This window comes from Rhinopithecus roxellana, chromosome 4 (assembly GCF_007565055.1).
Source record: "Rhinopithecus roxellana isolate Shanxi Qingling chromosome 4, ASM756505v1, whole genome shotgun sequence".
NCBI classification, from domain to species: domain Eukaryota; kingdom Metazoa; phylum Chordata; class Mammalia; order Primates; family Cercopithecidae; genus Rhinopithecus; species Rhinopithecus roxellana.
Genome location: NC_044552.1, coordinates 80009884 through 80034053, shown reverse-complemented (window position 1 = coordinate 80034053; position 24170 = coordinate 80009884).

Here is a 24170-nt window from a genome sequence, read left to right as displayed (position 1 = left end):
CTCCTGCCTCGGCCTACGAGTAGCTGGGACTACAGGCGCGCACCACCACGCCCGGCTAATTTTTTGTATTTTTAGTAGAGACAGGGTTTCACCGTGTTAGCCAGGATAGTCTCGATCTCCTGACCTCGTGATCCGCCCGCCTTGGCCTCCCAAAGTGCTGGGATTACAGGCGTGAGCCACTGAGCCCAGCTGATAGGGCACTTTCTAGGAGGTCAAACTTTCATAGTAGAAGCTCTGATGCTGAATGACAATCAAAGAAACATTCAACTTAATAGTTAATTTTACCTCATTTCTTTATACCTCATCTCTTTATCAGAGATTACCAGATCTTAGACTAGTTCGGTGCTTCGCACAGCATGTCACAGTAATATTATTTTTATAAGATGAAAAAAAATTCAATTTCAAATTAGTTTTAGAAATGTCGTGTAACCAGGCCCTTCTTAGTAGTCACAATGGACATTAATATTTGCAAGAATCTAATAGGTGGTAGTTAAGAAAAGTCTTTACTTTGCTGAACTAGACATTTTAAAAATGTAATAGACTATAGAAACCAGAAAATCACTTAATGTTTACTAATATTTTCTTGAGCTTTGAGAATACACTTTGTGAATGCTGGGTCTGGTTAGTTCCATTTCTGGCACCTGTGGATGAATTTGAAAGGAACTATCAGCTCCTCAAATTGTATACAGTCAGTTGGGGTTATTTAAATGCTTTCATGTGGAGAGAGATTATTATTCTTTATTAGATGCCTGTGACTAAAAATACTGAAAACCCATTGACTTGAAAAGATTCTTAAGGAATTTTAAAAAATCTTATAAAAGTGTCACATAATATTTCAATACCTCAACTATTATTCTTAATGTTACCGAGCAAAATTTTACATCATTATTCTAAATTATTTTATAGCACAATCTATATATCTGAAGATAATTATATTAATCTATAGATATCTCTAGTTAAATATATATGATCCAAGATTTTCTATAAAGTGAGTTTGTGTTTAGCAAACAGTATTTTCCCCTAAAACCATTATTTTTTACTTAACAAATAAAATAAGGTACTTGGTTCTTACCTAATTATATAATACACACAATATTTTAAAAAATTATAAAATAAAACTAACAATTTTGCATACCAATGTACAATTATGCTATACTCATAAAAAAAAAAATAAAGTAAAAAAAAAAAAAATACTGACAATTAAAACTATGTTACTAGCCAAAGAATTTAGCCCAGGAATAGAAACATATAGATCTGCTCCCCTGATCTTCTACAAATGAGTAAAAGACATTTAATGGAGAAAGTATAGTGATTTCCACAAATAGTGCTGAACTACACATATATATGCAAAAAATAAATCTAAATACATATCTTGCACTTTTCACTAAAATTAATTCTCAATGGACGGTAGACCTAAGTGTAAAACACAAATAACAACCTCCAATGCAGAATTTTGCTGAAATTTTTCTAAAAGTAGGTGTGATATGAATTTCTCTTCTGTCTCAGGAGACAGCAATATCTTTTAAGAATCTGAATCAGTAGTGAACATCCAATTTCCTTTCTTTTCTTAGTTCTTGTAAAATAATAATCTTATTTTTTCCCCTTTACAGGTTCTCTAACTTTGTACTTCTTCAGTCCAATTTTTGAAATATGAGTACATAAAAATGATTGCAAAAAAAATTTAAATTTAAAATTCTGGAATATAACACAGAAAAATCTAGGTGAACTTGGGTTTGGCAACTTTTTCTAAGAATAAAAAATAAAAGCACCATTACAAAACAAAATCAAGTTGGGCATTATTTAAATTAAAAACTTCAATTTTTATAAGGATGCTGTTAAGAGAGAAAAACCAAGACAAATCACAAACTGGGAGAAAAAAAAAATTGAAAAATGCATAGCTAACCCAAAAGTCTTTGTATATCTAAAATGTAAAAAGAATTTCAGAAACTAAATAATAAAAAATCAATAACTCAATTGAGAAATGGACCAAAGATCCAAACACACATCTCACCAAAGGAGATGTATCTATATCTATAGACATAGATGGAGAGATGTTAGAATAGAAAAATAAATAGAATAAATAACAAATAGAATATGTCTTCTTCCACCATTTATATGCATGTATGTCAAAGAATATATATGCATATAAATAGAAGCTCTATTTCATATGTCATTGGGGAATTGCAAATTAAAACAATGAGCAGATGCCATCACACACCTACTAGCATGGTTAAAATGCAAAACCTAGACATTGCTAAATGCTGGCAAGGATGTTGAGTAACAGAAACTATAATTCATTGCTTGTGGAAATGCAAAATGGAACAGACACTTTAGAAAGCAGTTTGGCAGTTTCTTACAAAATTAAAAACAGTCTTACTATAAAGTCTAGCAATTGTGTTCCTGGTATTCATTCAAAGGTATTGATAACTTATGTCCACATAAACACCTGCTCTCAAATGTTTATATCAGCTTTATTAACAATTATCAAAAGTTAAAAGTAACCAAGATGTCCTTCACTAGGTGAAAGAAAAAAGAAACTTGTATATCCAAATGGTGGAATGTTATTCAGTGATAAAATGAAATGAGCTATTAAGCCCTAAAAGGTTATGAACTTAAATGTATATTGGTAAGTGAAAGAAGTCAATCCAAAAAAGCTACATACTGTATAATTCTAACTCTATGACATTCTGGAAAAGACAAAAATACAGAAAGATAAAAAGTTCAGTAGTTGCCAAGGGCTTGGTGGGTAGAGGGGAAAGATGAATAGATGGAGAACAGGGTATTTTTAGGACAGTGAAACTATTATGGATGATAATATAACAACAAATACTAACGAATACATATCATACATTTCTCTAAATCAATAAAATGTGTAGCACAACAAGTGAATGCAAATGTAAACTATGGATTTTAGCTACAAATATTGTGTCAGTGTTGGCTCATCTGTTGTAACAAATGTACCACACTAATGCAAAATATTAATCATAAGGAAAATCAGGTTTGGGGATGGGGGCCACGGGGATTTAAGGAAGCTCTCTGCACTCTGCTCAATTTTACTATAAACTTAAATGACTCTGAAAAATGAAGTATACTAAGTAAAAAATTAAAAACATGGTGCCAGTGCAAATAATCCTAGTAATTTAATTGCTTCACATGGTAGGCACCAAATATGAGAAACTATTCTGAAAATAGAAAAATTGCTTTAAACAAATTAACCTCATTTATTGTCTTTTTTTTTAATCTTCAAAACTAGTTTGTTTTGTTTTGTTTTGTTTTTGCACATTTCCAGGCACTTTTACCTGGAGAAAGTGTGTGATATTTGGCTGCGTGTAGGCAGCAATGCATTAAATCACAAATTATGGTTTTTATTTGCATCTAGCCAATGAAATTCACACATTAGTAAACTCTTCTCAGAATGAAACAGTTGGCTGATTTAAATTATGGTTATTATCCTAAGGGCTTGATGCAATGCTACTCACGGCACAGATTGGTTTATTTGTTACATATAAGCTGCAACAAATTTAGGATTAAAAGGGAAAACTGCTGACTAGGGTACTTCTGATACATCAAGAATGCTTAACTGGAAATTTTGTCATCCTCTGCTATTACACTGGCCCAGCAAAACAGAGCCTCTGTCCCCTGTACTGACATCACCAAAGTGAGGCAATATACTTTTGGTGCTGGATGTCCATGAGACTCACATAAGCAGATGTGGTCTAAGGTATATTTCAAATGTCAAAGTTGATTTTAGTTAATATCTGTCAAAGATTCTCATTTTATGGGTCAGTATAGTCTCTGTTTTTTAAATTATATATTGACAAATTATAGTTGTATATATTTACAAGTTACGAGGTATTGCTATAATTTTTGAATACAATGTAGAATGATTAAATTAAGCTAATTAACATACCTATCATCTCAACTATTTAACAGCTTTTGTGATGAGAACATTAGAAATTAGCTGTCAGTAATATCGAAATGAACAGTATGCAATTATTAGCTATATTTGACATGCTATGCTTTTGGAAAGAAATCAAACTTATTCCTGCTAGCTAACTGAGGTTTTGTATCCTTCACATTGCCTCCAACTTTCAGCCTCTCGGAAATTCCATTCTACTTGGGTCTTCTGTGAGTTCAACTGTTTTAGATTTCACATGTAAATGAGAACATGCAGTATTTGTCTTTTTGTGTCTGGCTTTTTTCACACATATAATCTCCTCTACTTCCATCCATGTTGTTGCAAATGACAGAAATTCTCCCTTTGATAAGGCTGAATTGTAGTCTACTAACTATAAATCCCACATTTTCTTTATTCATCTATCCCATGATGGAAACTTAAGTTGAATTAACATGTTGGCTATTGTGAATAGTGCTGCAATGAATATGGGAGTGCAATACATACTGATTTCAAATCTTATTTTTTGTTTTGTTTTGTGTTTGAGACAGAGTCTCACCTTGTCCCCCAGGCTGGAGTGCAATGGTGCGATCTTGACTCACTGTAACCTCCACCTCCCGGATTCTAGCAATTCTCCCACCTCAGCCTCCTGAGTAGCTGGGATTACAGGCACCCGCCACCACGTCCAGCTAATTTTTGTATTTTTAGTAGAGACAGGGTTTCACTATATTGGTTAGGCTGGTCTTGAACTCCTGACTTCAGGTGATCCACCCACCTTGGCCTCCTAAAGTTGGGATTACAGGCGTGAGCCAGAGCGCCCGGGCAATTTCAAGTCTTTTGGGTCAATACTCAGAAGTGGGATTGCTGGACCATATGGTAATTCTATTTCAGTTTTTCAATGATACTTCATACTGTTTTCTATAATGGTTGTATCAATTTACATTTCTACCAAGACTGTACAAGTGTTTCCTTTTCTTTACGTTCTTAACAACCATTGTTATTTATTGTCTTTTTTATAAAAGCCATTCTAAAAGGTATGAGATTATATCTCACTGTGTTTTAATTTACATCTCCCTAATGATTAACAATGTTGAGCATTTTTTATGTATCTGTTAGCCATTCCTATGTCTTATTTTGAGAAGTGTTTAGTCATGCCCCTTGCTTGCTTTTTAATCAAATGATTTTTAGTTCTTCATAAGATGTATGGCTTGCAAATATTTTCTCTCAATCCAAGGATTGTCTCTTCACTGTTATTAATTATTTCCTTTGATAGTCAAATTTTAAAACATTTTGATATAATCCAATTTTTCTATCTTTGGTGTTGTTGCCTGTGCTTTGGGGGTCAAATCTAAAAAATCATTGCCCAGCCCAATGTCATGTGGTTTTTCTTTTTTTTTTTTTTTTTCTAGTAGCTTTATAGTTTCATGTCTTAAGTCCTTTTTTTATTTTAACTTTTATGTTCAGGCGTATATGTAAGGGTTTGTTACATGGGTAAGCTTAGGTAATGAAGGTTTGTTGTAAAAATTATTTAATTGCCGAGGTGTTATGCTCAGTACCCAAGATTTGTCTTTTCTGCTCCTCTCCATTCTCCCACCTTCTACCCTCAAGTAGACCACAGTGTCTATTCTTTTCTTTTTTGTGTCCATGTGTTCTTATCATTTAGCTCCCACTTATAAGTGAGAACACGTGCAGTATTTGGTTTTCTGTTCCTGCGTTAGTTTGCTAATGATAATAGCCTCTAGCTCCATCCATGTTCTGGAAAAACACATGATATTATTCTTTTTATGACTGCATAATATTCCATGGTATATATGTACCATATTTTCTTTTTCCAGTCTGCAATTGATGGTCATTTAGGTTGAATCCATGTCTTTGTTATCGTGAATAGTGCTACAATGAACATTTGCATTCATGTGTCTTAATGGTAGAATGATTTTCCTTACACCATATGCAAAAATCAACTCAAAGTAGATTAAAGACTTAAATGTAAAACCCAAAACTATAAAACTTCTGGAAGACAACCTAGGCACTATCATTATGAACACAGGAATGGGCAAAGATTTCATGAAAAAGACACAAAAAATAATTGTAACGAAAGCAAAAATTGACAATTGGAATCAAGTTAAACCTAAGAGCTCTGCACAGCAAAATAAATATCAACAGATTAAACAGACAATCTACAGAATAGAAGAAAATATTTGCAAACTCTGCATCTGACAAAGGTCTAATATCTATTTTCTATAAAGAACTTAAGCAAATTTACAAGACAAAAACAAACACCACCATACAAAAGTGGGCAAAGGATATGAACAGACACTTTATAAAAGAAGACACACATGCAGCCACCACATGAAAAAAAGCTCAATATGACTAATCATTAGAGAAACGCAAATCAAAACCACAATGAGATATCATCTCAAACCAGTCAGATGGGATATTATTAAAAAATCAAACAATAACAGATGCTAGCAAAGTTGCAGAGAAAAGGGAACACTTATACACTGTTGGTGGGAGTGTAAATTAGTTCAGTCATTGTGGAAAGCAGTGTGGGATTCTTCAAAGAGTTAAAAGCAGAACTACCATTCACCCAGCAATCCCATTACTGGGTGTATACCCAGAAAAATGTTTAACTTTTTCACCCATTTTTTAGTTGATCTTTGTATACAATGTGAGATAAGGGGCTACTTTCATTCTTTTGCATGTGGATATCAAATTTTCTGTATATATTTATTGAAAAGACTGACCCTTTCCCATTGTATATTCTTGACACCTTTGTCAAAGATCAATTGACCACCAAAATATGGATTCTTTTCTGAGCTTCCTATTCAACATATGCAAATCAATAAATGTGAAATACCACATTAACGGAATTAACCAAAATCATATGATCATCTCACTAGACAACGAATAAAAGCTTTTGGCAAAATCCAATGTCCTTTCATGATACAAACTCTCAACAAATTTAGGGTTAAGGGCAGGGTTAAGATTGGAGTCAGAAGGAAAAAAAAAAAAAAAAACCCAAATTCGGTATAGAAGAAATACATCTTAACACAATAAGAGCCATATTTGAAAAACCCACAGCTAACATCATACTCAGTGTGGAAAAGTTGAAGTTTTCCTCTAAGATCCTGAATAAGATAAGAATGCCCACTCCCACTACATACTGGGGTCTTAACCAGAGCAGTGAGATCAGAGAAAAAAAAATAAAAGATATTCAAATTATAAAGAAAGAAGTTAAATTCTCCCTCTTTGCAAATAACATGACTTTATATATAGAAACCCCAAATATTCCACTAAAAAGAGTTTTTAAATTGATAAATTCAGTAAAGTTGCAGGATATAAAATCAGCATGCAAAAATCAGTAACTTTTCTCTACTCTAACAATGAACTTTACCAAAACAAAATCAAGAGAATAATTCCACTTACAATAGCTATGAAATAATTACAAATAAATTTAACCAAGAAGGTGAAAGAGTTGTACACTGAAAATATAAATTGAAGAAAACACAAATAAATGGAGACATATCTTGTGTTCTTAGATTGGAATAATAAATGTTAAAATGTTTGCACTTCTAAAATGATCTATAAATACAATGTAATTCCGAAAAAAAACCCTGTGTTTTTTCATAGGAATAGAAAAGTTAATCCTAAAATTCAGATGAAAATGCAAAGAAAACCCTGAATAGTCAAGGCAATCATGAGCAAAAATAAAAATATAAATAAAAAACACAAACAACAACAACAATAACAAAAAAAAAAAAAAAAACAAAGCTGGAGGCATTGTACTACCTGATTTCAAACTATGCTACAACGTGATAGTAGTTGAAATGACACCGTACTAGCATGAAAATTGACACGTTGGCCAATGGAACAGTTTACTTTCTTTTACTAGTCACTTTAAGGTGCTTTATTAGGTGTCAGTATCAGAGAGTAGTTATATTGAGAAATTGAGAAATGCATAGTACTTCATGCATAGAGAATGAGAAGTTGTCCTGAAATGTTTAAGAAATAAAAAATCCAAAACAAGCATAAGGAAAAACACGTGAAAGATCTAAGTCAGTCATTATTATTTCCTATAATATGAAATTGCATTAGCATTATGGATATAGTTAGTTAGCAAGTATGTACAGGAATGCACACACGCACATGCTTTTGAAGGCAAGATAACACTTGAGAGACCCAAACTGGCACATAGAAAAAGAGTTACCTTAGGACATGTTCTATTTTTCTGTATCTTTTTTTCTTAATAAAGCTTCTAGGTTAAGACATCACTGCATTTCAGTATATATTTATGATAACCTCTTTATGCCAGTCAGCTTAATATTCTGCACTTTCAATTTATTTCCCATTTCTGTAACTCGGATAGTAACCTCCAAAGTGGAATTTTGCTGAAATTTTTCTAAAAGTAGATGTAATGTCAGTATCTCCTTTTTCTCAGATGACAGTAATATCATTTGAGAATCTAAATGAGTAGTGAACAGCCAACTTACTTGTCTGTCATTTAGTTCTTGTAAAATAACACCCTTATTTTGGCCCTTTTCCAGTTTCTCTTTATATTTCTTTAGTCTAATTATTAAACAGTGTGAGTATATAAAAGTGATTGCAAATATACTACTTATTTCAAATTTTATCTTGCTTAAACCAATCTTGATTATAGTTTGCTTTGTCGTAAATCTCTCAATTTGAAAACTGATATTTTCAAATGCCACTCCTGCAGAAGCTGATGGAAATTATTATTTTAAGCCAACAAATATTTAAATAAGGTTTACATTGTTTCAAAATATTCTTATCAGTTAAAAATCAGGATTTTATATAGGTTGGGAATTCACCCAGAGTCTTATTTCATTTATTGTTCAACATAACCCCGGGGAATTTTAGGACCCAGAAATTAGCAGAAATTGCTGGAACTCTGAATAGAATGCAAGGTGGAAAGAGTGACATTAGCTCAGGACAAGAACTCAGGTGGTATTGCACATTGTTGCCTCCAGAAGAGTTGATTCCTTCATCTCACTTGACCTCACTGTTGTGCTTACCCTGATTTTACAGAATCAATATGATCTCAAATTTTGAAAAAGGAATGGATTATTAAACTAATTTAATTCAATTTAAAATGTTTAAGTTTAAATATGTTCTAAACCATATCTTACATAATAATATTTTGTTAAATCTATCTTATTTTTCCAATTTCTTATGTTTCTGGATAAAATTACTGAATTATAGGCACTGAAAAATTATAACTGAGGATATTGATTCTCAAAATGTCTCATTTCTTAATATTTGAAGTGCTATGGATTCATTAGATTGATATGCGTACAATTGCCCAGAAATTACATAGCAAAGGGAGTTCAGTACTCAACATTTTAAAATTTATATTTTAACAACTGTAAAAATCTCCTTTGTTTTCCTACCTTCAATTTAAAAATGTTGGACTATACCCTTTAAAATCTCTCCCATTTGAGTATCAATGTTCCATCTATGATATTATCTAAATAACTCAAGAGAATTCTGGAGAAATTTATTATGCCTATTATATAGTATATAATTATATGCCTATTATACAGCAACATATGAGTTGTTGCTCATACCCAATTATATAAATTGCAATCTGGAATTCATGATACTTTTCCTACAGCAGGAAGCTGATTTCTCTGAATGAGAATCTTTAGATTAGATGTTTTTAGGATTACCAGAAACTCACTGGGTATTATTTTCAACACAAGGAAATCAGATTATTCTGCCACTACTTGTAGTATGTCAAAAAGCTCAACATGCAGTGTCCTATCTTTACTCCTGCAGAGTTCAGACTCTAGTATGACTTTTGAAGCAATTTGCAAAGTTAAGGACAAAGTAAGTTGTAAGCATGTATTAAAACATCCTTACATTAAATCAGATATTCTTCAGAATATAGTAGAGGGGCTTTTTCTTTAATAGCAATTCAGGCCTAATCAGATTATCTTTTTTCCTAAATAGTCTTTTTTTTTTTTTTTTTTTTTTTGGCCTTATTTTCTTTATCTCCACCTACAAAAATCTAACCCAAAGATTATTCTATTTACCCCTTGGTGGAAGTGTTTTTTTTGTTTGTTTGTTTTTGTTTTTTTCTTTTTTCTTTTTTTTTAATAGCAGTTTTAGGTTCATAGCAAAATTAAAGAGGAAGATATAGAGATTACCCATGAAAATCCTCCCCTTTTTTTTCCCATTCCCCCACCAGTGTGGCATATTGTTATCACAATTCTTGAAAGCATCTTATTGTCCAAAGTCCATAGTTTACATATGGGTTCACTCTTGGTACTCTACATTCTATATGTTTTGACTAATGTGTAATAGCATGTATCTACCATCATTAAATCATACTGGTTTTTACTGCCCTGAAAATCTTCTGTGCTCTGACTAGTCATTACTCCTTCCTCCATAACCCCTGGCAATCACTGATCTTTTCACTGTTTCATAGTTTCACCATTTCCAGAATGTCATAAATGAAATTAGACAGTATTTGGCCTTTTTAGATTGGCTTCTTTCACTTAACAGTATTTAATAAGTTCGTTTTATAACTTTTTCATGGCTTGATAACTTATTTCTTTTTAGTACTAAATATCATTTCATCATTTGGATGTTCCACATTTTGTTTGTCCATCAATTTATTTTAGGAAATCTTAGTTGCTTCCACATTTTGTCGATTATTAATAAAGCTGCTTTAAATGTTCATATGATGATGTTTCTGTGGACATATCTTTTTCAGTTCCTTTAGGTACATGCCAAAAAGCTCAATTGTTAAATCTTATAAGTGTATGCATAGTTTTATAAAATGCTGCCAAACTAACTTCAAAAATCATTGTCCCATTTTGCAATGAATGAGAGTCTCTGTTGCTCCACATCTTCCCAGCATGTGGTGGCTTCAGTGTTCTTCTTGGATTTTGGCCATTTCAATAGGTGTGTTATGGTATCTCATCGTTATTTTAACATGCATATATCTGATGATATACGGTTTGGGGCATCTTTTCATATTCTTATTTGCAATATTCATGTATATTTTAGGTGAGGTTTCTGTTAAGGTCCTTAGCCCATTTTTGAAAATTGGAGTTTGTTTTAACAGTCCTTTATCAGATATGTGGATTGCAAATATTTCTGCTCAGTCTGTGGCTTTTCTTTTTATTCTCTTGACTGTTTTTTTTTTAGAGAAGAAACTTTTTTAAGTTTAATTTATTCCTGTTTATTAATTGTTTGTTTCATAGATCATGCCTTTGGTGTCCTATCTAAAAAGTAATTACCATATTCAAGGTTATCTATGTTCTCTCCTATGTTATCTTCCAGAATTTTTATAGTTATGTGTTTCACATTTAGGTTGTGATCCATTTTGAATTAATTTTTGAAAAGGGTGTAAAGTCTGTCCCTGGATTCACTCATTTGCATAGAGATATTCAGTTATTCCGGCACTGCTTGTTGAAAAGATTATCCTTTTCCCAAGCTACTGCTTTTGCTCTTGTCAGAGACCTGTTTGCTATATTTATATAAGTCTATTTCTGAGATCTCTATTTTATTCCACTGAAACATTTGTTCATTTTTCCCGAATACAATATTGTTTTGAATACTGTAGTTTTATAGGGAGTCTTGAAGTCAGGTAGTACCAGTCTTCTGACTTTGTTATTCTCCTTTAGTATTAAGTTGGCTAGTCTGCATCTTTTACCTTTCCATGTAAACATATGTTTAAATTTATTTACATTTGTTGATATTCCCAAAATATCTTGCTGAATTGTAGGGCATTGTTGTTGTTGCTGTTGCTTTCAATGTTGCTAAATGAATCCAGTCAAGAACTCAAGCTTGATTTAATTGGAGGAATTGTGTAATTAATCAGGGTACTTCCTTCATTTAACTAGTTATGAAATTATCACTGGATCCACTGAACAAAAGGTTACTGAGTGCTTATAACTATGCAAAACATTATATACAATGTTCCCATTCTTATTACACTCAGCCTAAAGTATTCTGTCATATACCCAATTGCAATCATACCACTTGATTTGGGTACAAAATAGGGTAAGTTGAAAAGGTAGAAGGCTGTTTTTTCAGGGTACTAAAAAACTGCAGTGAATTTTAAACCAAGCAAACTTAGGTTTGTTGTTGTTGTTGTTGTTGTTTTTCCTGTCCTCTATAGGAAAAAATAACGGTTACATAAGTAAAACAAAAACATTGATTATGTGTTAGACTGGTGGTCAGGGTAAACATTTACATCAACATGAAGCCATACAACCTGTGTCACTGTAATAATTACATATGTACGGGTAATATCGTGGAGCTGAGGTTAAGGGAGAAGAAAGAACAACGTACAAGCCAGTGAAGAGGCACAACACAAGCATTTAGATGTGCATTTGTTACTCTGTAGGCACTTAGAAGAGTAGAGGAGAGGAAATAAAGCCAATATGATGAAAACCAAAAAAAAAAAAAAAAGTAACAACAACAACAAAAAGCAACAACAAAAAAACTTGTGATTGAAAAGAGGTGCCAGCTGGGCTTCCTGGGTCAATTAGAGGCTCAGAAAGCTGTGAAACTCACTCATTTCCTGCATCAGGACTTACTTCGGTCCTGGATAAATAATATTGAAGATATGTGCTTAAAATATTCCTAACACCAGGATTTGTGCATGTGTTTTCTTCCTCAAGAAAGCTATAAACAGAGAAAATTTTGCCGTAAGTCTTCCTGTGTTCTCTCTCTCTCTCCCTTCTCCCTCCCGGAAAACCAAAGTAAAAGGAAAGTTAACTGCCCGTTTTTCTGTGACCAGAGGACCTTATCTATCCACCCAATTCCAATTCCTTGAAAACATACTTTGTAAAGTCCTGTAAGATCCTGTCTCTTTTGCCATGCCACTACAAGGTCAGAAAGTAGATAAAACCTAAGTTGCAATTCCAGTTTTCCTCAAGATCTAAGACATGTTACAAATAGTTAATTGCCTTTGGTTCGTGCTCTGGTAAACTCTTCTTGCCACGTGTATTTCCTGCCTCAAAGAGTTTAAAAGGCAATCACATAATCTAACTCTGGCTACCCATTAGGGACACCTTCCACGCTCTCTCTGTCTCTTTCTCTCTCCCTCCGTCTCTCTCTCTAAGCCATTACAAACTTGGGGCCCTGGCAAGGGTGATGGGGAATGGTTCTCACATAACTGTCCATGTCAAGAGCTTTATACCTAAGTCAGGAGAGACACCAGGGATAAGACTCCTCGGGTTATAGCCTAGATGCCTAAGGATGCAGCCTAGAGCTTCCTTAGATCCCTTTGGAGATACAACTTGCTGGAGGAAATGAAAGTCTGAACCATTAGTACCTAGGAGGTAGGGATAAGAGGAAGTAGATTCAGAGGTAAGGAGAATTTTGGGGCTACACTTTCAAGAAAGTCGTGGTAGGGACCTAGGAAGTATGGGTCAGAAGGAAAAGTAGGGGAGCACGCATGGGCGACTGTTGAGTAGAGACTTCTGGCTGCACCATGGTCTCAACCAGCTACTGCTGGGAGTTCGGGCTCACAGCTTTCTGCCTTTAGTTGGCCCGTGGCTTCCCCAAGAAAATCGAAAGTGGCAGCTGGCTCCAAGCAGACCAACCCCAGAAGGGTTGGGGGTTGTTAGAAATCCCTTCTCCAGAGAGCCTCACACCTGAGTCTTATGTCCAGCAGCCACGCTAATCATTTCTAATTGGCGAACAGGTGCCTGGTATTTTCCTCCAAGTCTAAGGAAGGATAGGACAGAATAGCAAGCAAAAGTGGTCCAATATTACTCACCACTTTGGAGGTCCCTTTCTGGTCGCCAAAATGTTACCGGAGGGTCCTTGCTCCTAGAGCTCCTAAGATGGTGGCAGCCGCCTCCAAGATGGTGGCGGGCCGCTTCCAAGATGGTGGCAAGTCTCGTGTTCTCTGATCTGGGGTTCTTGGCCTCACAGATTCCAAGGAATTGAATCTTGGGCCATGCAGTGAGTATTATAGCTCTATTAGAAGCCGTACGTCACAGAAGAGAACCATGGAACCTAGTGACTAGTGTTCAGCTCGATTAGGACAAACCTGGGCACTTAGCCGTGCAGGAACAATGGGAAGCCTTTAACCCCATTGGGAGCTGCAATGGGCGCCTCACTGGATCAGGAGCACAGCGGACACCCTGCTGGATTCCGAGGGATGGAAGTCAGGGGCGGGTCTGCGACTGCGGCAAAATAGTGGTGAACGGCAAGCGAAAGCTCAGCTCGAGCCATAACAAACATGGACCAGCAGAGTGCAGTTGCAAGATTTAACAGAGTGAAATAGAATGAAAACAGAGGTCCCATACAAAGGGAGGGGACTCAAAGGGCGTTGCCTTTGCGGAGTGAATGCCTGGGTTTATATCCCAATCCTTGTCCCTCCTGCTGTGCTCTCAGGCAACAGATGATTGCCTATTTCTTTACCTCCTGTTTTGCCTAATTAGCATTTTAGTGAGCTCTCTTTACTATCTGATTGATCAGGTGTGAGCTAAGTTGCAAGTCCCATGTTTAAAGGTGGAAGCGATCACCTTCCCAGCTAGGCTTAGGGATCCTTAGTCAGCCTAGGAAATCCAGCTAGTCCTGTCTCTCGTGCTCAATAAAGCCTACAGCTTTTTTTCTCTCTCAGTCCATGTTTCTATCACTCACCGCAGTCAGCCACCATACCAATTCTTTGGCATGGCTGGGCAAGAATCTTAGGCATTCATTACATGATAATAAGTGAATAGTAGCATTTTTGTTCAAATCGTGCCCAAATTTTTTTTAAAATTTAACTTATTGCATAACCCCCCCACACACACACACACACACCCACACACACACTCCCACCACATCATTTCTGGGTCCTGAAAATATCCATCTATACATGCATGTTAATAAAAAAATTTACAACCATCCAGTTTTCTAAATGTTTACGTTTAACCTATTCTGATTTATTAGGGAGTACCTTTAAATCAATGTGAAAACAGACTAATACAGAGAATTGATACTGGGACTGGGGCACTGCTGTAAAGATAACCTGAAAAGGTTTGAAAAATTTGCAGCCTAACCATGTGGTGGAAATGAAAAACCCATTTTCTGGGAAGGAATTCAAGCCTCCTGCAGAAATCTGCATCATAAGTAAAGAGGAGCTGAATGTTAATAGCCAACACAATAAGGAAAATGACTTTGGAACTGGGTAACAGGCAGAGGCTGAAATAGTTTGGAGGGCTCAGAAAAAGACAGAAACGTGGAAAAGTTTGGAACTTCCTAGAGATTTGTGGAATGGTTGTGACCACAATGTTGATAGTGATATGGACCATAAAGTACAGGCTGAGGTGGTCTCAGATGGAGATGAGGAACTTATTGGAAAACGGAGCAAATATCACGCTTGCTATGATTTAGCAAAGAGATTGGTGGCATTTCGTCCCTGCTTTAGAGATCTGTGAAACTTTAAACTTGAGAGAAATGATTTCGAGTATCTGACAGAAGAAATGTCTAAGCAGCAAAGTATTCAAGATGTGACCTGGCTTATTCCAAAAGTGTTCAGTTATATGCATTCCCAAAAAGATGATTTGAAAGGTGAACATGTTTAAAAGGGAAGCAGAGCAGAAAGGTTTGAAAAATTTGCAGCCTGACCATGTGGTAAAAATGAAAAGCCCATTTTCTGGGGAGGAATTCAAGCCTGCTGCAGAAATCTGCATCGTAAGTAAAGAGGAACTGAATGTTAACAGCCCAGACAATAAGGAAAATGTCTCCAGGTCATGCCAGAGATCTTCATGGCAGCTCCTCCCATCACAGGCCCAGAAACTTATGAGAGAAAAACGTCTTTGTGTGCTAGACCCAGGGCCCTGCTGCTCTGTGCAGATTCCAGACTTTGTACCCTGTGTCTCAGTCATTCCAGCTCCAGCCGTGGCTAAAAGATGTCAATGTACAGCGCAGGCTGTTGCTTCAAAGCATGCAAGCCCCAAACCTTGGCAGCTTCCACTTGGTGTTTTGCCTGGGGGTGCACAGAAAACAAGCGTTGAGCTTGGGGAGCCTATGCCTAGATTTCAGAGGATGCATGGAAATACCTGTATGTCCAGGCAAAAGTCTACTACAGCAGTGGAGCTGTGACAGAAAACCTCTACTGGAGCAATGCAGAGGGAAAATGTGCAGTTGGAGCCCCTATACAGAGTCACCACTGGGGCACTGCCTAGTGGAACTATGAGAAAAAGGCCGCCATCTTCCAGACCCCAGAAAGATAGATCCACCAACAGCTTGCACCATGCAACTGCAAAAGCCACAGGCACTCAACACCAGCCTATGAAAACAGCTTCAGGTGCTGCACCACTGCAGAGACATAGGGGCAGAGCTTCCCAAGGGTGTGGGAGCCCACCCCTTGCATGAACATGACCTGGAAGTGAGACAAGGATTCAAAAGAGATTTTGGAGCTCCAAGATTTAATGACTGCATAGCTGGGTTTCAGACTTTCATGGGGCCTGTGTCCCCTCTGTTTTGTAGAAACATTTACCAAATGCCTTTACCCACATTGTGTCTTGGAAGTAACTAACTTGTTTTTGATTTCTCAGGTTGATAGGCAGAAGGGACTTGCCTTGTCTCAGATGAGCCTTTGGACTTGGAGTTGTGAGTCAATGCTGGAATGAGTTAAGACATTAGGGGAGTGTTGGGAACGCATGATTGGTTTTGAAACATGAAAAGGACATGAGATTTTGGAGGGACCAGGAGCAGAATGATGTAGTTTGGCTCTGTATCCACACCCAAATCTTATCTCAAATAAGAGATCTCTACATGTCAAGTGAGGACCCTGTTGGGAAGTGATTAGAGCATGGGGACTGGTTTCCTCATCCTGTTATGACGATAGTGAGGGAGCTCTCATGAGATCTGATGGTTTTAAAAGTGGCAGTTTTCACCTGTGTGTGTTCTCTCTCTCTCCTGCCACCATGTAAGACGTGCCTTATTTCTTTTCAACTCCGGCCATGATTGTAAGTTTTCTGAGGCTTCCCCCGCCATGGAGAGCTGTGAGTCAATTAAAGCTCTTTCCTTTATAAATTACCCGTTCACAGGTAGTATCTTCATATTAGTGTGGAAATGGACTAATTAATATACCATATCAGCACACTTTCTATAATAAGCCACATAACAAATATTCTAGTCTTTTCAAGTCAGATAGATTCTATCCTTACTATTCAAATAGCCACTGTAGAACAGCTGTGGGCACTATGCAAATAAATGAGTATGGCTGTGTTCCAATAAAACTTGATTTACAATAATTAGTAGCAGACTAGGTTTGATCCTTGGGCCTTGGTTTGCTTTTCTTGTATATGCTGTCATGGAGAGAGTTGAATACCCTTTTTGGAAAAAGCCATTGCAATGATTCTTAATGATATGCTGTTTGGAAATGATCTTGCTCAATCTAGCATGATTATTTAGAATAATGTGTAACCCAGAGTTAAGATTTGCCCTTCTTAAAGAAATTAAAAAGAAAAAATCCTACCTCCTTGGATTCAGAAATTGAAATAAATATCCTGAAAGTCATAATTGGATACACATATTTCACAAAGCAAAAGAATGTATATGAACAGTAACCTATGAACTTTAGAAATACATTCTGTTGTTTAATCACATGGTGTTTAACTTAGAATAATAAAATAATAAAAATAATGCTTGCACTTCAGTAAGCGGAAAGACGGGTTCAGGTAGGTTATGTGACTTTTATGGTCATAGCTAGTGTTTCTATTTAGCTGAATTATCAACTTACTTGTTTCCAGTTAAAAAACAATCCTATTCACACTCGTTTACCCTAACCCTTCTGGAGATATTCATACTTGTCATTAAGTCTTGGTTTCTGTTTGTTGAAACAGTAAAGCCAACCCTATTAGCATTTGTAAAACTAACCTTTAGGTTACTTTCGGCAGTTTAAAAGTAAACAGACTTCCAAATTAACCTGTCTTGGGAGGTGATGTGATTCATAATGACATCCTTTCCTTAGGGCGAAGAAAATCTTAGGATAAAAAATATTTTCTAAGCACCTGTAGTCCCAGCTACTCGGCAGCCTGAGGCAGGAGAATCACTCAAACCCAGGAGATGGAGGTTGCAAGGTTGCAGTGAGCCGGGATCGTGCCACTGCACTCTAACCTAGGCTACAGAGCGAGACTCCATCTCAAAAAAAGACAAAAAAAATATTTCTGAGTTCCTCAAATTGTTGATGTACTCATTAATGGATAACCAGCTAATATTGAGAAAGATGCTGATTTGTTTCTGAATCATGAAGTTTTACTGATTGTCTTACCTGTAGACATTTTAGCCTATATGTTACAATCTGTAGCCAATGATTGTGACCTCCACATTGTGCCCTCCAGTGAAAAAAGGGAACTCCAATATGAGGAACACTCCTCCCTTCTTCTAAACATTCTTAAAAAAGAAAGAAAAAAAAAAGGAAAGAGAAAGCTCAGCTTCTATTTTAGGTTCAGAAAGTACATCTGGAGGTTTGTTACATGGTAAGATTGGGTGACACTGAGGTTTAGGCTACTAATGATCCAGTCACTCAGGTAGCAAGCATAGTACCCAATAGGTAGTTTTTCATCTCTTGTCTCCCCTCTCTTTCCCCTCTCTACTAGTCTCCAGTGTTTATTATTCCTACTTTTATTACCATTTGTTCACAATATTTAGCTCCTACTCTAAATGAGAACATGTGGTGTTTGGTTTTCTGTTCCTGATTTAATTTGCTTAGGATAATAGCCAGCTGCATCCATGTTGCTGCAGAGCATATGATTTCATTTTTCTGTATGGTTGTGTAGTATTCCATGGTGTTTGTGTACCACATTTTATCTAATTCACCATTTATAGGCACGTAAGTTGATTCCATGTCTTTGCTATTGTGAATAGTGCTGCAATAAACATACAGGTGTATATGTCTTTTTGACAGAATGATTTATTTTCCATTGGGTTTGTACCTAGTAATGGGATTTTTGGAGTTGAACAGTAGTTCTAAGTACTTTTTGAGCTTTGTATATATGGCATCAATTTAGTTGTTTCATTGTATTGTTCTCTAAGCTTCATTCATGGTGATACACAAAGCTGTTCTTCATTCTTGTTTACTGACGTATAAAGCTTTCTATTATAAATGACATTTTTTTCCATTCTCCAGTTCATAGATTGTTTTATTATCTTTGGACTCATTATGAACAATAAATATTTGTATAACCTATGACTACGTATTATTTTCTGGGGCTTCTTATACACTTGTTTAAAAGTATCTAGTAAAAATATCTACCTATTAGTGGAAGAGTTGTTGGAATGTGCCTATTTAGCTTTACATAATACTTATCAACTTGCTGTCCATAGTAGTTGTATCAGTTGATTTTTCATTAGCAATGTATTAGGGTCTGCACTGTTACATTTCTTCACAGATGCTATTATTATCTGACAAAAATATTGCTGCCAACTGTGGTGGTTTGAATTTTTTTCATTAAGATTTTATTTAACAAATCCCTAATTACTGGCTAGGTTGACATTTGTAATGTATTTATTAAATATTATTGCATATTTTTCAGGGAAATGTCCATATTTTTGCCATTGTCTATCTTATGTCAATTGTCTTTCTGCTTTTCATGTATGTTTTAGTCCATTTGTGCTGCTGTAACAAAATATGGCAGACTGAGTAATAAAACTCATATAAAGTTTTATTTAGAACAGATATAAAATAAAGAACAGAAACTGTATTTCATCACAGTTCTGGGGACCAGAAAGTCCAAGATCAAGGCACCAGCAGGGTAGGTTGTCTGGTGAGCACTGCTTTATTTTTCCAAGATGGGGCTTTGATGTGGCATCAGGCATCAAGACACAGGAATCCTGTGTCCTCACATGGAGGAAGGGAGAAGACCAAGACACAGGAATCTTGTGTCCTCACATGGCAGAAGGCAGAAGAATGACTACTGTGTGAAGAAGGCTCTTTATAGGAGCCTTGATCCCAGTCATCAGGGAAGAGCACTCAAAACCTTATCACTTCTTAAATGCTCTACCTCTTAATACTATCATATTGGCAATGTTTGAATTTTCTATGAGGCACATTCAAACCAAAGCAATGTACACAATGTTATTGTAGAATATATACTGCAATTCTTTTTCAGTTATACGCATTGAAATATCTTCTCCTAAGTCATGTATATTTTTGCCCACTATTTAATGGGGTTTTTAATATACAGAAGCTTATAGTGTTAATATGGTAAAATATATATACATGTACATGCACATATATGTATGTATGTGTAATTTAACACAGTAACATTTTTGGGGAAAAAAATCAAGATTGAACCAGAAAGAAGAAAAGTAAGAAGAAACTTTTAAATTTATTTTTAGAATTTTAAAATGTGCAGCAATTCTGAATTTTATAATAGTTAAGAAAAATATATACAGTCAATTAAGTTTCCAAATCCTGAAGGCTTCTCAAAAACTAAATTTACATTTGTAGCCACAAAATTAAATAATTTAATTAATGCTTAAATAATGATCTACCAATACCTATTAATATGCATTTCCATTATTTTTAAAGGAAATTAATAATTCCACTTTCAGTTTTCAAGGTTTATTTCCTGTTTCTCAGTCCAAGAAGTATCTTCGACTTCATTTCAGCTCCTGTATATTTGATATGTGTGTTATTAGTCAGAATTTTTTTGTGATTAAAAAATACATATTTCTAATGAAAAATGTATATATGTTTTAACTATTTGAAAATTTTTATTTTTCACATAAAACTGATGCTCATGTGGAGGTATTCTTTACATGCTTTGAGAATGTCTGAGTACTACTTATCTTAGTAGACTGTACTACTTGGAGTCTGAGGCAAGAAAAAGTTCTCTGTCTTTCATGTTTTCTCATTCTTTATTCTTCTCTTTTTTCCCCTCCTACCCTCCATTCTTTCTTAGAATTGAAAGCCTTCTTTTTATTTTCTCTTATTCTCTTACACTTTCTTTTCTTTCCTTAAAGTATTGACAGTCCCCCAGAATAGAGCTTACTTTCTCAAAAGGAAAGGTTTTATCTTGCAAAAATATGATATGAACATGCAGGTAGAAAGATTTAAAATATAAATTCAAATTCAAATTAGTCTCAGAAATCTCTTTCTTTTTAACATTTCAAGTATCCTAAGTTTAAAATTTCTGGGTCTATTAAATCAAATGTTGACAGTATGATAAAGTTTCTTTATGATTAATGAGATAGCAAAAGTAAACATTTAATATGTATAGAGTTAACTCACTTAGGTGTGTCAAGAAAATATGCTATGAAATATTTCTATATATGCCAAATAGTTATTTACTTGTACTACATTGAAACTTATGCCAATCTTAACATTGTGTTTCAGAAAGGTAATTTTTTTATGTGAATTAACTGCATCGATAAATCCATGATCTGTAAGGAACAGAAAAGGGAATCCTTTATATTGAGTTCCTATAAAAACCTTGCTTATAGTTTGAATGTTTATAGAATATTTTTAAGCTAGCAACTATTTTGACATATTTTACTGGAAAGAAAGGACCTGTACAAAATATCATGAGGGTCAAGGGAGGACTATACTGAATCATCTTTGTCCTATAAAAATTAAAAAGTCAGTGATTATGGTAGTGATCAATAACGTTAACACACATAGTGGTTTTAAAATTTTGAATTTTGTATTTTTCTTCAGCTATGTCTAGAAATGAAGAAATCTGTCATGTGCGGTCCCTTAAAATTACTCTTTTAGCCATAAGATTCCAGCTTTCCTCTGTATTATACATTGGTCATAAAATTGTTATTTTATTAAAGAAATGATTCTGTACATATTAATAAATTTATTAATTTTATTATTTATTTTATTGTATTTATAATTATTTATTTATTTATTGTATTTCCAATACAATAAAAATAAAATTGATATGAATTCTTTAAAGCATAATTAATAATTAGTTTATAAAATAAATCAGTGGAAGAAATATTTGAAACTTCCACTTTAGTGTAGGCTACATCTCATAAGAATAAACTCACAATTTTGTTTTCTCTGTAGTTGTTATTTTCTAGTTAGATCAATCCATCTTTCATTTAATTTTTAAAATTGTTATAGAAATAACCATTACATTCCAGTTCATCTACTGAATTTATTATGTAATATGATATCAGACTGCATAATATCACCATAAAAATTGTTTTACCAAGTTATCTCAACAGTTGCACATTTCAATAATCTCACTAGCCAATTTTTATAAAGACAGTTTAAAAGCCAGTTAGTGGAACTGAACAATTGTTTATTTTGATATATGAGTGAAAGTAATCCACTTAAATGAGTAGCATGTGCAGACACAGTTAAAAAGTCAGTTTTAGTATGTCAGTTTCATTACTACTGTCAAATAAAAAGACAATAACTCTTATTTTATAGGGATTTGGCATTTTGCACACATTTCACTATGCTTGTATAATTATTCCGCCCTGAAATGTAGAGAGTAGAAGACAGGACCTTTAAACATGTCCCTTTCCCAAGTAAGAAATAATAATCAGTAAAGCAAAACTACCTATTTACTAAACAGTGACCGATGATTAAGTCTTTTCTTTCTCTTTTTTTTTTTTTCTTTGAGGGGAGGTCTCTCTCTGTAGCCCAGGCTGGAGTGCAGTGGTGGATCTTGGCTCACTGCAACCTCCACCTCCCAAGTTCAAGTGATTTCCTGCCTCCACCTCCTGAGTAGCTGGGATTACAGGCACACACCATCATGCCTGGCTATTTTTTGTGTTTTTAGTAAAGACGGGTTTTCACCATGTTGGCCAGTCTGGTCTCGATCTCCTGACCTCAAGTGATCTGCCTACCTTGGCCTCCCAAAGTGTTGGGATTACAGGCATGAGCCACTGCACCTGGTTTGATTAAGTCTTTTCTAAAGTAAGAGCATGCACACATACATGGAGAAAAAAAAAAAAACAAGCATACTTTTTATGTTTCATTAACTTTTACATAATTCCTATTTATGCCTTCGTGAAGTTTCTTATAACATGTCAGTTAACTGACACCTATAGATGTTAAAATAAGTCATTTCTAAATTATCTAATCCTTTTCCAACAAATTTACACATAAACCATGATAAGAATCATAAACCAATAGAAACAGATTTTCTTTCTTTACTCTTTTCAAATTTTGGAGCAAAAGAATCACTCTTCATTTGTTCGTTTTCATTTTCTAACTGTCAGCAGTTCCTGCCACAGCAGCAATGATAGGAGTAGTGTTAGTCTTGAATTCTGAAGGATTCCCAAAGCCATGAAATTGCTGTGGATTGTGCAAATTAAATTATGTATTCTAAAATCACTGAAAGATAAAACTATTGGGATATAAGAACTATAAGACTGGAGAAAGAGAGACAGGTCACCGTGATGCTAGAGTTTAATTTTCTTCTTTCCTGGAAGCACAAACTTACTTGCAATATTGATGGTGCAGGGGAGGGGAAGCTCAAGAGCCATTGCAAAGCACCAAGGAAGAAATTATGGGACTGATTTGCTGCTCTAGGAAGAGTCTTAAAATTAATATGAATCCATATAAAAAAAAGCGGTAAGATATAAAATCCAAACTAAATGCTAGTATCATTTTTAAGTCACTGTAATGCAAGAAATTTTAGTTATTTCTAGTGAGTATCTTTGTATCCTTTGTGGATACAAAGGTTATTACCATATACTTCTGTATCCACTGTCATATGTCAGCAGCCCATATGTCACTATCTAAACAGATTCAAATACTCTATGTGATCTTGGAGCAAAAATGTTAATGACATTTTTACATATATACACATTACATAAAATATTACAAATAAATGTATAGGTGTGCATAGGAAAAGTACTAGGTGTACCACTCTGAAATGCTTGTAAAAGTAAACAATAAATATGTAGTAAATGATACACTTAATTTTAGTAAATTGGATGTTTTATATTGCAAAATATAAAGGAAAACCTAAATTATTATTATTATTATTATTATTATTATTATTATTATTATTTTTTGAGACGGAGTCTCGCTGTGTCACCCAGGCTGGAGTGCAGTGGCCGGATCTCAGCTCACTGCAAGCTCCACCTCCCGGGTTTATGCCATTCTCCTGCCTCAGCCTCCAGAGTAGCTGGGACTACAGGCGTGCGCCACCTCGACCGGCTAGTTTTTTTGTATTTTTCAGTAGAGACGGGGTTTCACCGTGTTAGCCAGGATGGTCTCGATCTGCTGACCTCGTGATCCGCCCGTCTCGGCCTCCCAAAGTGCTGGGATTACAGGCTTGAGCCACCGCGCCCGGCCGAAAACCTAAATTAACTTCTAAAAGTT